We start from the raw sequence: 18,792 nt of genomic DNA, 5'->3' as shown, positions 1-18,792 counted from the left end.
TAATATAGCATCAAGCACTTATATGTGTGCTAGGTCAATTGTGCTTGCAATTTCACAAGCATTCTTCCACATTTTCTTCTTTAAACCAATATATTCATCACTTAGTTCATAACCAAACATAATGTGCAATCATATATATGCATATATGAGCATGGCCGAATTTTCAAGGTGTCCATAGCCATCCAAAACACAAATTTTTAACTAACATGCAAGAAGCATGAATCATGCTCAAGAATGCATCATGGCTGAATATGACAATCATGCTCCTTTTCAACTTCAATCATGATAAAACAAAGAGAAAACTCAAAATCTTACTCAAGAGTAGACAATCCATCATTGCATGCATCATCATCAAGCTTCACACTTAGCATGCAATGGCTTTATCACCATAACAACTTTGGCCAAATACCATTTCCACAAAGATAACAAAGATTTAAGCCATGGCTAACATGCACATCAAGTTAGCAACCAAAACATGCATGAAACTCCCAACACAACCTCATACATACCTTAATCTTGATGCAATTTAGCCAAATCTCCTTCTAGATCTCTTCTAAACCAAGCATGAAGCAAAAATCCTCCCCCTTTTTCCTTAGTATTTTCGGCCAAGAAGTGAAAATGGATGAACAAAAATTTCCCCTCTCTTTTCCTCTACTCACGGCAACAAGGGGCATCCAAGCTCATCTTTCTCTTTTTTTTTCATTTTTTTATGCTTATTTTTATTATAATACTTCCTACATAACTCACTAGCCAAACATGTTGGAAACATGTTTTCCCTTGCCCATCATGCCCACCTTGGCCGGCCACTATAGTCAAATTTGGGGGAATTTGACATGCAAGGACAACATTTCCTAGTGTGCATCAATAGGCCACTTCCACATTTGCCTATCTCAATTCTAAATTTTCTCACACAAGTCCTTTCTAGTGAAATTCACCTTTATAACACTAAATCAATCATCATAAAATGTCATACATGAGCACACACATATTATAGGCATCAAAATAAATTTTAATTATTTTTATGCCTCGGTTTTGTGGTCCCGAAACCACATTCGACTAGGGTCAATTTTGGGCTGTTACAACTCTCCCCACTTAAGAAATTTTCGTCCCGAAAATCTTACCGTAAATAGGTTTGGATATCGTTCTTTCATAGAGTTCTCGGTCTCTCAAGTAGCTTCTTCTATCCCGTGCTTGAGCCATAACACTTTCACTAGCGGAACCCGCTTGTTTCGTAACTCTTTCACTTCTCGTGATAGGATACGAATCGGTTCTTCCTCATAACTCATATTAGCTTGAATTTCAATTTCGATGGACTAATCACGTGCGATGGATCGATCTATAGCGTCGAAGCATCGAAACGTGAAAGACATCGTGAACCTTTTGAGTTCGGGGCAAAATCAAGCGATATGCCATCGGACCGACTCGCTCGATATCTCATATGGTCCAATGAACCTCGGGCTCAACTTGCCCTTACGGCCGAACTCGAGTATCTTTTTCCAAGGCGATACCTTGAGAAACACTTTATCACCCACGATACTCGACATCCTTACGCTTCAGATCCGCGTCGACTTCGACGATCGGAGGCTATCTTCGACTTTCACGGATTACTTTCACTTTCATTCAGCATCCCTAATCAAATCCACCCGAAAATCTTGCTTTCACCGAGCTCGGTCCAAAACAATGACGACGGCATTTACGATCGTACAAGGCCTCGTAGGGTGCCATCTTAATACTTGATTGAAAGTGTTGTTGTAAGCGAATTCAATCAACGGCAAATACCGTTCCCATGAACCACTAAACTCGAGGACGCAACATCTTAACATATCCTCAAGTATCTGAATTATCCACTCGGATTGACCATCGGTTTGGGGGTGAAAGGCGGTGCTGAAATGCAACTTGGTACCCAAAGCTTCTTGCAACTTTTTCCAAAATCGCGAGGTAAATCTCGGATCTCTATCCGACACGATAGAAATAGGCACCCCGTGTAATCTCACAATCTGAGAAACGTACAATTCTGCTAATTTGTCCATTGAAAAATCCGTACGTACGGGGACAAAGTGGGCCGACTTAGTCAATCGATCTACCACGACCCAAACCGCATCCTTCTTACTTGCTAACAATGGCAGTCCGGATACAAAGTCTATTGTGACTCGATCCCATTTCCACTCGGGTGTCGTGATTGGCTGAAGTAATCCTGAAGGCACCTGATGTTCCGCTTTCACTTGTTGACATATTAGACATCTCGAAACAAAGTCGGAGATGTCTCGCTTCATACCATGCCACCAAAACCGACGTTTCAATTCATTGTACATCTTCAGTACTCCGGGTGGATTGCCATTCGGCTACAATGGGCTTCATTCAGAATTATCGAAATGAGTTCAATTCTTTGGGACACAGACGACTTTTGAACCTCAAACAATCGTCATCGTCGATTTGAAACTCCGAGTCCTTGTTCGAACACATGCAGCCCGTTTTGCAACCAACTCGTCGTCGACTTTTTCGAGCTTCTCGAATTTGGTGTGTCAATAATGGTTTGGCTTTCAATTCAGCCACTAACACACCTGTCGGATCGGACAGACAAGTGCACATTCATCGCTCGTAAAGTGAATAACGATTTACGACTCAAGGCATCCGCACCACATTCGCCTTTCCCGGGTGATAGTCAATGATCACTCATAATCCTTTAACACTCGAGCCAACGTCTTTGTCACAGATTTAAGTCTCTTTGGGTCATCAAATATTTGAGACTTTTGTGATCCGAGTATACATGGCACCTTTCACCAAATAAGTAATGTCGCCAAATCTTTAAAGCGAATACGATGGCGCCCAATTCGAGATCATGAGTCGGATAATTTTTCTCATGTGGCTTTAATTGCCTCGACGATAGGCCACAACTCGACCTTCTTGCATTAATACGCAACCTAACCCAAGTAGAGAGGCGTCGCTATAGATGACAAACTCTTTGCGGACTCGGGTTGCACTAGAATTGGGGCTTCATCAAATAAGTTTTCAGTTGATCGAAACTTTTTGGCATTTCTCCGTCCATTCGAACCTAACGTCCTTTTGGAGTAAGCCGTCATCGTGGCTATCGTTGAGAAGCCTTTACAAATCGTCGGTAATAACTAAGAAGCCCCAAAAAGCTCGAACCTCAAGAATATTTCTGAGGCTTCCAATTAAGTATGGCTAAAATTTTATTCGGTCGACTCGAATACCGATCGAATACCACATGACCCAAGAAGCTAACCTCTTAACCGTAACTCACACTTGCTGAACTTAGCATATAATTGCTTGTCCCGTAAAATTTGCAGACTAACCGCGGTGTTCAAAGATGTTCGGTCTCATTTCTTGAATAGACCAAGATGTCATCAATGAACACGACTACGAATCGATCCAAATATGGTCTAAAGATCCGATTCATTAAATCCATAAATACCGTAGGGCATTAGTGAGCCCAAACGGCATCACTAGGAACTCATAGTGACCATATCTCGCTCAAGGCGATCTTGGGCACGTCCGAATCTCGGATTCGCAATTGATAGTAGCCCGATCTCAAATCTATTTTCGAGAACACCGAGGCTCTTTGATTGATCGAACAAGTCGTCAATATGTGGCAACGGATATTTGTTCTTTATCGTCGCTTTATTAAGTCGACGATAGTCGATGCACAATCGCATGGTTCCATCCTTCTTCTTCACGAACAACACCGCGCACCCAAGGCGAAAAACTCGGCGAGCAAAACCTCTATCCACCAATTCTTGCAACCGAGCTCAACTCCTTTAATTCCGTTGGTGCCATACGATACGGAGCTATCGAATTGAAGTGGTACCGGTACCAATTCGATGCCAAATTCTATTTCCGAACAGTGGTAAACCCGGCAATTCTTGGGAAAACATCCGGTATTCACAAACCACGGGCACAGATTCGGGTTTCTTCTCGATTCCTTGTCATCGAAAGCACGACGCAAGGTACGCCGCACCCTTTTCTTACATATTTCGGGCCAACATCGCGATATTACGGTGGCAACCCTTTAAGTCCGTGGACTCAACCCGAATTATTTCATTATTCGCGACCTCAAATCGATAGTCTTGCTCTTGCAATTTACAACCGCATCGTGCATGGTCAACCAATCCAAACCAAGAATAACATCGAACTCATCGAACGGCAAAAGCATTAAGTCCGCGGAAAACAAGAACCTCGGAACACTAGGGGACTTTTCTTGCAAACTTTGTTAACAAGCACGTAATGACCCAAGGGTTTGACACCGAATTACAAACTCAAGAGACTCAATAGGCAAAGTCTTCTTGGATGCTAAGGTTTCACATATATATGAATGAGTAGAACCAGGTCAATCAAAGCAATCACATTTGTATTGAAAAGAGTGAAAGTACCGTAATGACATCCGGAGAGGCAAGATCCTCACGTGCGGCAGATGGCATAAGTCCTTGCAGGAGCACGAGCCTCAGATCTGATGGTAGCATCTCTAGATCCTCTCTGACCGCCACTGACATTGCCCATATTTCTAGGTGGCCTACCTCGGGCAGTGGTAGCACCCGGGTTTCCACTCTGACTCACATTCTGTTCAAGCATCCTCGGGCAATCCTTCATAAAGTGGTCGGCCGATCCACACTTATAGCAGGAGCGATCACGAAACCAACAGCTCCCCGAATGCCATTTGCCACAATGTGGACACTCCGCCTCTCTCGGCGATCATTTCCACCATCGGCGATCAAGTGACTCGTGTGGTCACAGGGGTCGATCGCGTCCTCGTCTAGAAAAGCCCAAACGCCTCTAGACCGGCTCAGATCATCTCGAAATCTCTTCGATGCTTGTTGAAGAGACTTTCCGAGGACCTCTTTCGAATCCTCCAGTTCCCACATCAGCTTTTTGTTTCTCCTTTCTAAGCTCTTGACTTTACAAGCTCGCTCAACAAGTACCATGAACTCTCGTATCTCGAGAATGCCAACAAACATCCTTATATCATCATTCAGCCCATCCTCAAGCGTTTACATAATAGCTTGGACGAAATGCATTCTCACGCGTCTGGCTAAGCCTCACAAACTTTCGTTCGTAGTCGATAACGGACATAGAACCTTGCTTAAGATCAAGAAATTCCTCCGCTTTTGGTCGATGAATCTCGATCGATATACTTTTTTGAACTCGGTTTGAAAGAATTCCCAAGTCACTTGCTCTCTAGGCACCACGAAGTCGAGTACTCCACCAATAGTAGGCGGACTCGTAGCAAGGAGATGGTACACTTTATGCACTCATCGGGTGTACAGGATAGCTCATCAAGCACCGGATAGTGTTATCTAACCAAAATTCAGCTCGCTCGGCATCATCATCATCCGTAGCCTTAAATTCAGTGGCCCCATGTTTTGAATCCTATCGATTGGGGCTTACTTGACCTTATTTGGTCAGTCCACGGAGGTATTGTAGGTGCGGGATTGCATTTGTCGGGAATGGAGGTTGTGGAACAGTAGTGTTGGTTCGAATGTATTGATTAAACCATTCGTTCATCACACTATAAAAGGCTTGCCTAGCCTCGTCATTAGGATTGCTGGCCATAGGTTGAGAGTCCGCCGGCGCTGTCCCTTGCGCGGGAGCAGGTGCCACACTCTCCACATCATCAGCTATCGCTCGATTGGGATCGGGATCCATTGCTACAAACAAACACAAAGTCGAATTGTCAGAAATCATCACACTATCGATTCATCATTTAATGGCATGTATAGCTAGACCCCAAACACATCACGGTAGTCCTAGAATCGACTAAACCGTGGCTCTGATACCAATAAAATTGTAACACCCCAAACCCGAGACCATCGCCGGTGTCGGACCCGAGGGGTTAACAAGCCAAGTTCACATGTTTTGCCCACCAATTTGACATTTCCAGTCAGGCTGGAAAACTGCGTCACTGTCGCCTTAAAAATCATATCTCGAGTTTAAAAACTCGGAAACTGGTTTCGTAAATTTTCCCTGAATTTAGACTCATATATCCATCCATGGATTTATTTCTAGGATTTTTGGTCGGGCCAATTGGTACAGTTTATTAGTTAAAGTTACCCATGTTACAGGGATCAACTGCTCTGACATTCGCGCGGTATAACTTGAATATCTCTCAGTACAGGGCTTTAATGCTGGTTTCGTTTGTTTCTAATGAAACTAGACTCAAAATGGAATCTGTAAATATAAGGTATGTCTCCTAATTCTTTTGGATAATTTATAGTGAATTTTAAAGTTACGACAGGGAACCCAGAAACCATTCTGGCCCTGTCTCACAATAGCTTTAATATCTCTTAACCTGTAACTCCTATGACCATTTCGTTTCTTCCATAAGAAAATAGACTCATCAAGGTTCATTTACATAGCTTATTCACTATTTAATTCCATTCCTATGAATTTTGGTGATTTTTCACATTCACGCCACTGCAGCTGGCAGCATCTGTTTTAAGGTAGGGCTTACCTATTTGGTAGTCTCCATGAATCAACTAGTCTTGCCATACATAGGTTCATATATGATCATTTTAACCATGCCAATGGCTGATCATATGACCAACATTCCCATTTCCAAGCCATAGCCACATCATGACACCAAATATATACATACAAACCACAATTAGTCTAAGTTCATGCTTCCTTTTCGAGCCATTTTCGCATGGCCGTACATACTTACATTACAACATATTTAACAAACAAGAGGTAGTTCTATACATGCCATCTCAAGTTCAACCAAAAATTTATACCAAAATGGAGGCTTGATAGTGTGGATGACTTCGACTTCAACGATCCCAAATCCGATTGCTTCGAGCGAAATCTAAAAAAACTGAGAGCCAAAGCAACGGGGTAAGCATTTTTATGCTTAGTAAGTCTCAAGGAATATAATCAACTCTAATTACAGCAATACATTCACATAACCAAATGCATCATTTCATTAATACACATTCTTACTTCACACTTCATCATTATATAATTTCACAAAGTATCAATCAATTCAATAACTGAAATTCATTAGTCGATTGAGCGAATGTTGCTCAAACATGTCGACCTTCCAATGCACATATAAACGTACCTCATTCTTTGGGCTTTTTGAGTGTACTCATTGAATTTATTACAGCAGCCAACACTCACCTCCAGCCCAAGATTCTTTGAACATAACCGGATACAACCATGTGCACAAATGCCTTGGTCTTAGCCCGGATAGAATGTCTCGCACGAATGCCTTGGTCTTAGCCGGATGTAGCCACTAGCACAATTGCCTTCGGTCTTAACCGGATAAAATTTCCAGCATAATTGTCTTGAGATTTAGCCCGGATATCATTCAATTTCCATGAACACATACATCAATTATCATTGGACATACATAATTCATTTTCGTTACTAAGGCTCAAACGCAATTACAGTCACAAGCATATTCGCCTTGGGACTTAGCCCGGTAGAATTCAAATACTCATGCATACATAATCAATAATCAATACACATCCATACTTTATTTCACATAATTCAAGTAGGGTCACTTCTTGAGGACTTACCTCGGATGTTGTCGAACGGCTTTTTCGGCTATTCGATCACTTTCTCCTTCCCCTTGTCCAATTGTGGCCCTCTAAGCTCTTGAGCTAATTCAAACAAATTCAATTTATTAAAACCTCATTGTGCTAGCTTTTGGCCGAATATGACAAGGAGTTTAAATGGTCATATGGCCACCCTTTAGCTTGAATACACAATGGTCATGCACATTTTATACTACATCAAGCAATTCAATACAATTTATTCGAGCATCAAGGAAATGCTAAGGCCTTCAATAGGCTACCCAAGGCGAATATTCATGTACATGTTGAGGTCAATTTTGCACTTAATACCTCACAAAACAGCATGCAATTTACTAATTAATGCTTTGCACATTGTGGCCCAAAACTTATAATATAGCATCAAGCACTTATATGTGTGCTAGGCAATTGTGCTTGCAATTTCACAAGCATTCTTCCACATTTTCTTCTTTAAACCAATATATTCATCACTTAGTTCATAACCAAACATAATGTGCAATCATATATATGCATATATGAGCATGGCGAATTTTCAAGGTGTCCATAGCCATCCAAAACACAAATTTTTAACTAACATGCAAGAAGCATGAATCATGCTCAAGAATGCATCATGGCGAATATGACAATCATGCTCCTTTTCAACTTCAATCATGATAAAACAAAGAGAAAACTCAAAATCTTACTCAAGAGTAGACAATCCATCATTGCATGCATCATCATCAAGCTTCACACTTAGCATGCAATGGCTTTATCACCATAACAACTTTGGCCAAATACCATTTCCATGGCATAACAAAGATTTAAGCCATGGCTAACATGCACATCAAGTTAGCAACCAAAACATGCATGAAACTCCCAACACAACCTCATACATACCTTAATCTTGATGCAATTTAGCCAAATCTCCTTCTAGATCTCTTCTAAACCAAGCATGAAGCAAAAATCCTCCCCTTTTCCTTAGTATTCTCGGCCAAGAAGTGAAAATGGATGAACAAAAATTTCCCTCTCTTTCCTCTACTCACGGCAACAAGGGCATCCAAGCTCATCTTTCTCTCTTTTTTCATTTTTTTATGCTTATTTTATTATAATACTTCCTACATAACTCACTAGCCAAACATGTTGGAAACATGTTTTCCTTGCCCATCATGCCCACCTTGGCCGGCCACTATAGTCAAATTTGGGGGAATTTGACATGCAAGGACAACATTTCCTAGTATGCATCAATAGGCCACTTCCACATTTGCCTATCTCAATTCTAAATTTTCTCACACAAGTCCTTTCTAGTGAAATTCACCTTTATAACACTAAATCAATCATCATAATATGTCATACATGAGCACACACATATTATAGGCATCAAAATAAATTTTTAATTATTTTTATGCCTCGGTTTTGTGGTCCCGAAACCACATTCCGACGAGGGTCAATTTTGGGCTGTTACAAAAAGGTTTGAAAAGATTTGAAGTATTTGAAATGCTTTTCTAAATATTTTCCTGAATGTGTGGGTTACCGAGTCTCTGGTTCCGAATACGTAAGTTTCTTTAGATATTAGATTGTACTTAAAGTTAGATTTTGTATTTATTCAGTGTATGTTCTAGAAATCAGATTTTTTTTAAGTTAGCAATAGTACTGTGATGGATTCCGAAGGCAAGCAAGGTCACAGGAGTTTCCCGTCTCCCTGAAACATGAGATGGTTCAGGAAACGGTAGTCGAGGTAAGTCTGCCAACTTTGGCTAATAATAACCCAGAGCTTAGTATAGAGGCACTGACCCGGTTGGTAAGGGAAGTGCTGGAAAAGGTGTTCGAGGAAAGAGTTAAGGCGTATGGTGAAACACTTGAGGCTAGGTGCTTGGAGTGCAGCAGGAAGTGGGATCGCAGTCCATTGAAGCAGGAGCATCATTCTGTGAAACGTGTTAAGACACGTCTGAACTTTCTAACTTACGAGCATTGTAAAAGGCGTCATCTGGGTGAATTCGAATGAAGAAAGGAGCATGTCTCACATAAGGATCTAAGGAGCATCAGGTTCGGGTTGCACAGTTCCTTTTAAGTCAAGTGTGTTTTCTTTGGATGTGATGTCTGAATATAGAAATTGTATGCTTGTATGGTAAATATCTGTTTGTTTCTGTGGTTAGATGTTTGGTTAGGTGTGAGAGGTTTTGTGATTAAGTTAAAAGTGTATTAGTGTTATTTGGATGATAGTACGCAGCGGTAGCGTAGTGGTGTAGTTGTTACACAACTACCCTGTTAGTTGGAAATTTTGGGGACAAAATTTCTTTAAGACGGGTGAATTGTAACGCCCCAAATTCTTGGGCCTAGAAGTATTGGGCCTTGTGCATGGGAGCCGCTAGAAGACTGCACTTAAAAGTTTATGTGTGTAAGAAATATGACAATTGATTGTTTGCTGCAGTGTTTAAGTGATTAGAAGTGTTTGAGAGTGTTGGAGAAGTCCTTGGTTAAAACCTAGGCTTTTGATAGCCTTGATGTTAGTGGGTAGGCTTTAAGAATATTTTTGATGAATTTATAACACAGAAAGAGTCTGTGGTAGAGTGGCAAGGTGGCGTGTTGTGTAACTGTGAGGTCTGAGGTTCAAGTCTTAGGATGCGCAATGGAGTATTTATTTTGCTGTTTGAGCTGTGTAGGAGGTGGAATTGGATTAGAACTCTGTGGTTGAAGTGGCCATAAAAAAATAAGGAATTTTCCTAATGGTTGAAAGTAATCCCACATCGGAAAGCTAACATGATTATTTGTGACAGCCCTAAAGTGACCCTAGTCGGAAAGCGGTTTCGGGACCGCTAAACCGAGTCACCAAATTATTTGAATATGATATCTATTGTCTAAAATATGTGATTATGAATGTGTGAAAGTTTTAAGCTTCGATTTAGTAAATTGCATGTGAAATTAGTCGATAGGACTTATGTGTGACACTTTTGAAATGTAATAGGTAAATCTATAAGGATCTATTAGTGCATGTAATCAAAGGGGTGGACTTGCATGTCAATTTCCCCCTTTTTATTTGCTAGTGGCTGGCCATGACAAAGGGTGATGGGCAAAACATGTCATAAAACATGTTGTGACAATGGTGTATGTTAGGAAAAATAAAATAAGGAGTATGGGTAATAAAGAAATGGAAAAAAAAAAGAAGAGGAAAAAAAAAAGAAGAATGGTGTGAGTGTTCCCCCCCCCATTGCCGTGAGTTGAGGGAAAAAAGAAAAAAAAGAGTGTCCATCATTTTTCACTTCTTTTGGCTGAAAATTCTAAGGAAGAAAGAAAACAAGTTGTGTTCTTTGGTTCTTCTTGGCCGATTTGAGAGGAGGAAGAAAGGAGTGAAGTAATCGGTCATCTTAGGTTGATATTAAGGTAAGGAAGTTGATACTAGTTCTTGAAATCCTAGTTGATTTTGAGTGAGATATCAAGTTATTGTTGGTAACCCATGTTGAAATTGTGATTTTGGAATAAGTAAGGTTTTCGGCTATGGAGATTAATAAGGGTGATGGTTGTGTTTCATGCTAAATCTAGATGAACAATGGTAGTTTGTTTACATCTTGATGATTATGAGTTCCTTTCTTGGGTCTACCCTATATCCATGAAGTATATTTTTATTTGGTGTTGTTGGAAGTATCGGCCATGGTATATCCATAAGCATGATTTATGCTTATTGCATGATAGGTAAGATTTGTGTTTTGGATATAAGTTTATATTTGGTTATGATCAACTTGTGATTCGGCTCTTGCACATATATATATATATATATATATATATATATATATATGTTTGCACATGATGTATTGGTATGACATATATACTATCTCAAGGTATATATTTACATATGATGATGTTTGGTTATGAAGTAAATGATTGATGTGTATTGAGTTACAATATGTAATGCATTAGTTAGTAAAATGTATGCCATTTATGTGTGGTATTAAGTATATAATTGGCCTCAACATAGACATGCATATTCGGCCACATGAGGTGGATTGGTGTGCACGTATTCGGTTAGAGGCAAGCATATTGATGCCTTATCTTGGCTTAGATAATTGGCTAAAAGAGAGTGTGGACTATTGTGTTGAGTTAGATTCATGATTTCGTACTTATGTGACTTTAATGTCTAATGAATATATATATGGGCTAAGCACCTTGAGCTCCTCTTTTTGATACTCAAATGATTAAATCAATTTATTTGTCAATTTAAGCTCAAGAGCAAAGGGAACTAAATCCGATAAAGGGAAGGAAAAGTGGTCGAATAGCCATCGAAATAGTTCGACAACATCCGAGGTAAGTTTTGAGCAATGAGACTTAGTTTATGATTTGATTAAGTCATAATGTATGAGCATAACAAATATACAAAGATGATATGATGACTTTTACTTGAATTATACGTTGAGTTAATTAGTCTATACGCATGACGGGTAGCCGTATGTGCATAGAGATCGTGTTATAAAGCAAACTAAACCATGCTGTTTGTATGTGGCTAGTGAGCCGAAATGGGAATGCTTAATACGTGGCTTGTGTTTGAATTCTATTTATGAAAATGAAATTAGATGTGTCATGACTTATTGATATGTGCATGAATGTTCGGATGATAACTGGGCTAAGTCCCGAGAGCATTTGAGCTAGTGGCTAATTCCGGGCTAAGTCCCGAAGGCATTCATGCGAGCTACTATATCCGGGCTAAGTCCCGAAGGCATTCGTGCGAGCTACTATATCCGGGCTAAGTCCCGAAGGCATTTGTGCGAGTTATTATACCGGGCTAAGTCCCGAAGGCATTTGTGCAAGTTACTATAACTGGGCTATGTCCCGAAGGCATTTGAACAAGTAGCTATATCCGGTTAAATTCCGAAGGTACGTGATTTGGGAATGAGCAATCTTGCTGTAAAATTTCAGTTAATACGCTCGTAAATCCCAGCAATGAGGTATGTTCGTTTATGCTTTGAATTAGTTGATCCCTTACAAATAAGTATTCGCTCGGTTGATAAATGAGCTACCACCTTTAGCTAAGTTGATCTTTGTGTATGAATATAAGGGTTGGTAATGTGAAGTAAGTATGATATTGAGAATTTGTGCATATGAAATTATCTGTTTAGCTACATGAATGCTATACTTTGGTTGTGTCTAAATTCATAACTCAACTTACTAAGCATTAAATGCTTACTCTGTTTCTTTGATTCTATGTTTTCTAGATTTTGGTTCTTCAGCTATCGCACTCGGGATTTTGAAGTTGAAGTCACCCACACTATCAAAGCTCCTTTCGGTATATTTTTGGTTGGACTTTGAAATGGCATGTATAGGACTACCCTTTTGTTGTAGGTCATGTACCTTTCGGTTTTGTGTAAATTTGGATAGCCATGCGAAAATGGCTTAAGTATACTTTGGGCATGGTATTATAATCATTGTATGTTGTTCATTAAGAGGTATGGAAATGTTTGGAAACGATTAGCCATTGGGATGGTTAATCATGATCATATTTTGTGCTATTTATGTTAAAGGGCTAGTTGAATCATGGAAACTATCAAATAGGTAAAGCCTCCCTTAAAGATAGATGCTGATAGCTGCAGTGACGTGGATGTGAAAAATCACTAAAAATAGTAGGAATGGAATTAAATAGTGAATAAATTATGTAAACGAACCTTGACGAGTCTATCTTCATAGGAAAGTAACGAAACGATCATATGGACAGTATGTTAAGAGATATTTAAGTTTTTAGAGAGAGGGCCGAACGGCTTCGAGTCCCTGTTCGAATTTGGAAATTCATTATAAATTTACCAGAGATAATTAGAAGTCATCCATATATGTACAGATTCCTTTTGAGTCTAGTTTCTGAGAAACAAACGGCATCGAGATTGAAACCACGACAGGAGATATCCAAGTCATAATGCGCAAAGGTCGGTGTAGTCGATCCACGTAACATGGGGACTTTAACTAATAAACTGTACTAATTGGCCCAACCAAAATTCTAGAAAAAATTTGTAGATTCATATATGAGTCTAGTTTCAGAGAAAAATCACAAAACTGATTTTCGAGTTGTGGAACTCAAGATATTACTTTTAAGGTGACGGTGACACGCTTAGTAATTTGTCTGAAATTTTAAAATGTCTTGTGCAAGTAAGTGGATTAAGCCCGTTAACCCTCGTGTCCGACTCGTGACAGTCTGTATGGGGTGTTACAGTTTTATTGGTATCGAGCTACGGTTTAGTCGATTCTAGGACTACCGTAATGCGTTTGGGTCTAGCTATACATGCCATTTTATGTGATTATTTGATAGTGTGGTGATTACGACATTGCAAATGTGTTTATTTATAGTAATGGATCCCGATCCCACCGAAGCGGTAGGTGATGATCTTGAGAGTGTAGCGCTGCTCCAAGACAAAGGACGGTACCGGTGACTCTCAACCTAATGCTAGTAATCTGAATGATGAAGCTAGACAAGCTTTCTATAGCGTGATGAATGATTGGTTCAACCAATACATTCGAACTAATACGGCTGTTCCACAACCTCCATTCCCGACAAATACCACCCCCGCACCTACAATACCTCCGGTAACTGACCAAATGAGGTCGAATAAGCCCCCAGTTGACAGAATCGGAAAACACGGGGCTACTCAATTTAAAGCTACAGACAGCGATGATGCCGAGCAAGCTAAATTTTGGTTGGACAACACTATCCGGGTACTCGATGAGCTATCTTGCACACCCGATGAGTGCCTAAAGTGTACTATCTCCTTGCTGCGTGATTCTGCCTACTATTGGTGGAATACGTTGACTTCTGTGGTGCCCAAAGAGCAAGTAACTTGGGAATTTTTCCAAACCGAGTTTCGGAAAAAGTATATCAGTCAGAGATTTATGGATCAAAAACGGAAGGAATTTCTTGAACACAAACAAGGTTCCATGTCGGTTCATCGACTATGAACGAAAATTTGTGAGGCTTAGCCGATGCGACGAGAATGCATTTTCTCGAAGCCGTAATGTGTAAACGTTTGAGGATGGACTAAATGATGATATAAAGTCTGTATGTTGGCATCTTGGAAACCGAGAATTTGTGGTACTTGTTGAGCGAGCTTGCAAGGCCGAGGAGCTCAAGATGGAGAAAAGAAAAGTGAGGTGGGAGCAAGGGAGTTTCAGAAGAGGTCTTTGGGAAGCCCTTCCCATCATCGAAGAAATTTAGAGATGGCTTGGGCGGTCTAGGGATACTTGAGCTTTTTAGAGGAGATCGCGATCGACCCCTGTGAGCCCACGAGTCACTTCGATCGCCGATGTTGAAAATGACCGTCGAGACAGAGCGGAATGCCGATTGTGGTAAATGGCATTCGGGAGTTGTAGGTTTCATGACCGCCTCTGTTACAAGTCTTGGTCACCGACCACTTTATCAAAGATTGCCCGAGATTGTCCGGATGAACGAAAATCGGTGGGAAACCAGGTGCTACCACTGCTCGAGGTAGACCATCTAGAAATACGGGCAATGCTAGTGGTGGTCGAGAGGATCTAGAGATGCTACGACCAGATCCGAGGCTCGTGCTCTGCTAGAGCTTATGCTATCTGGCAAGACGCGAGGATGCTTCCTCGCCAGATGTTATTACCGTACTTTTACTCTCTTTGATACTAATGTGATTGCTTTGATTGACCCTGGTTCTACTCAATCTTATATATGCATACTAATGTGATTGCTTTGATTGACCCTGGTTCTACTCAATCTTATATATGCGAAACCTTAGCATCCAGTAAGACTTTACCTATTGAGTCTACTGAGTTCGTAATTCGGGTGTCAAATCCCTTGGGTCATTACGTGCTTGTCAACAAAGTGTGTAAGAAATGTCCCCTAGTACTTTGAGGTTCCTGTTTTCCAGCGGACTTGATGCTGTTGCCGTTTGATGAATTTGATGTTATCCTCGGTTTAGATTGGTTGACCGTGCATGTTGCGGTTGTGAAATTGTGATTTTGGAATAAGTAAGGTTTTCGGCTATGGAGATTAATAAGGGTGATGGTTGTGTTTCATGCTAAATCTAGATGAACAATGGTAGTTTGTTTACATCTTGATGATTATGAGTTCCTTTCTTGGGTCTACCCTAGATCCATGAAGTATATTTTTATTTGGTGTTGTTGGAAGTATCGGCCATGGTATATCCATAAGCATGATTTATGCTTATTGCATGATAGGTAAGATTTGTGTTTTGGATATATGTTTATATTTGGTTATGATCAACTTGTGATTCGGCTCTTGCACATATATATATATATATATATATATATATATGTTTGCACATGATGTATTGGTATGACATATATACTATCTCAAGGTATATATTTACATATGATGATGTTTCGGTTATGAAGTAAATGATTGATGCGTATTGAGTTACAATATGTAATGCATTAGTTAGTAAAATGTATGCCATTTATGTGTGGTATTAAGTATATAATTGGCCTCAACATAGACATGCATATTCGGCCACATGAGGTGGATTGGTGTGCATGTATTCGGTTAGAGGCAAGCATATTGATGCCTTATCTTGGCTTTAATGTCTAATGAATATATATGGGCTAAGCACCTTGAGTTCCTCTTTTTGATACTCAAATGATTAAATCAATTTATTTGTCAATTTAAGCTCAAGAGCAAAGGGGAACTAAATCCGATAAAGGGAAGGAAAAAGTGGTCGAATAGCCATCAAATCGTTCGACAACATCCGAGGTAAGTTTTGAGCAATGAGACTTAGTTTATGATTTGATTAAGTCATAATGTATGAGCATAACAAATATACAAAGTGATATGATGACTTTTACTTGAATTATACGTTGAGTTAATTAGTCTATACGCATGACGGGTAGCCGTATGTGCATAGAGATCGTGTTATAAAGCAAACTAAACCATCTTTGTTTGTATGTGGCTAGTGAGCCGAAATGGGAATGCTTAATACGTGGCTTGTGTTTGAAATCTAATTATGAAAATGAAATTAGATGTGTCATGACTTATTGATATGTGCATGAATGTTCGGATGATAACCGGCTAAGTCCCGAGAGCATTTGAGCTAGTGGCTAATTCGGGCTAAGTCCGAAGGCATTCGTATGAGCTACTATATCCGGCTAAGTCCCGAAGGTATTCGTATGAGCTACTATATCCGGCTAAGTCCCAAGGCGTTTGTGTGAGTTATTATACCGGGCTAAGTCCCAAGGCATTTGTGCAAGTTACTATAACGGGCTATGTCCCGAAGGCATTTGAACAGTAGCTATATCCGTTAAATTCAAGGTACGTGATTTGGGAATGAGCAATCTTGCTGTAAAATTTCGATTAATACGCTCGTAAATCCCAAAGCAATGAGGTATGTTCGTTTATGCTTTGAATTAGTTGATCCCTTACAAATAAGTATTCGCTCAGTTGATAAATGAGCTACCAGCCTTTGGTTAAGTTGATCTTTGTGTATGGATATAAGGGTTGGTAATGTGAAGTAAGTATGATATTGAGAATTTGTGCATATGAAATTATCTGTTTAGCTACATGAATGCTATACTTTGGTTGTGTCTAAATTCATAACTCAACTTACTAAGCATTAAATGCTTACTCCGTTTCTTTGATTCTCTGTTTTATAGATTTTGGTTCTTCAGCTATCGGACTCAGGATTTTGAAGTCGAAGTCGCCCACACTATCAAAGCTCCTTTCGGTATATTTTTGGTTGGACTTTGAAATGGCATGTATAGGACTGCCCTTTTGTTGTAGGTCATGTACCTTTCGGTTTTGTGTAAATTTGGATAGCCATGCGAAAATGGCTTAAGTATACTTTGGGCATGGTATTATAATCATTGTATGTTGTTCATTAAGAGGTATGGAAATGTTTGGAAATGATTAGCCATTGGGATGGTTAATCATGATCATATTTTGTGCTATTTATGTTAAAGGGCTAGTTGAATCATGGAAACTATGAAATAGGTAAAGCCTACCTTAAAGACAGATGCTGACAGCTGCAGTGACGTGGATGTGAAAAATCACTAAAAATAGTAGGAATGGAATTAAATAGTGAATAAATTATGTAAACGAACCTTGACGAGTCTATTTTCATAGGAGAGTAACGAAACGATCATATGGACAGTATGTTAAGCGATATTTAAGTTTTCTTGAGACAGGGCCAGAACGGCTTCTGGAGTCCCTGTTCCGAATTTGGAAATTCATTATAAATTGACCAGAGATAATTAGAAGTCATGCCATATATGTACAGATTCCTTTTTGAGTCTAGTTTCTGTAGAAATAGACGGCATCAGTATTGAATCCCTGTACACGGAGATATCCAAGTCGTAATGCCCAAAGGTTAGTGTAGTCGATCCCTGTAACATGGGGGACTTTAACTAATAAACTGTACTAATTGCCCAGACTAAAAATTCTAGAAAAAAGTTGTAGATTCATATATGAGTCTAGTTTCATGGAAAAATCACGAAACTGATTTTCGAGTTGTGGAACTCAAGATATGATTTTTAAGGTGACAGTGACACAGTTAGCCAGATGTCTGGAAATTTTTAAAATGAACTGTGCAAGTATTGTGTTGAGTGTGGACTACTGTGTTGAGTTAGATTCATGATTTCGTACTTATGTGACTTTAATGTCTAATAAATATATATATGGGCTAAGCACCTTGAGTTCCTCTTTTTGATACTCAAATGATTAAATCAATTTATTTGCCAATTTAAGCTCAAGAGCAAAGGGGAACTAAATCCGATAAAGGGAAGGAAAAAGTGGTCGAATAGCCATTGAAATCGTTCGACAACATCCGAGGTAAGTTTTCGAGCAATGAGACTTAGTTAGTATTTGGTTATGATCAACTTGTGATTCGGCTCTTGCACATATATATATATATATATATATATATATATATATATGTTTGCACATGATGTATTGGTATGACATATATACTATCTCAAGGTATATATTTACATATGATGATGTTTCGGTTATGAAGTAAATGATTGATGTGTATTGAGTTACAATATGTAATGCATTAGTTAGTAAAATGTATGCCATTTATGTGTGGTATTAAGTATATAATTGGCCTCAACATAGACATGCATATTCGGCCACATGAGGTGGATTGGTGTGCACGTATTCGGTTAGAGGCAAGCATATTGATGCCTTATCTTGGCTTAGATAATTGGCTAAAAGAGAGTGTGGACTATTGTGTTGAGTTAGATTCATGATTTCGTACTTATGTGACTTTAATGTCTAATGAATATATATATGGGCTAAGCACCTTGAGCTCCTCTTTTTGATACT

The sequence above is a fragment of the Gossypium arboreum genome, chromosome 10 (assembly GCF_025698485.1).
Source record: "Gossypium arboreum isolate Shixiya-1 chromosome 10, ASM2569848v2, whole genome shotgun sequence".
Lineage (NCBI taxonomy): Eukaryota > Viridiplantae > Streptophyta > Magnoliopsida > Malvales > Malvaceae > Gossypium > Gossypium arboreum.
The sequence above is the reverse complement of the archived record's forward strand: the minus strand, read 5'-3'. Positions refer to the sequence as shown.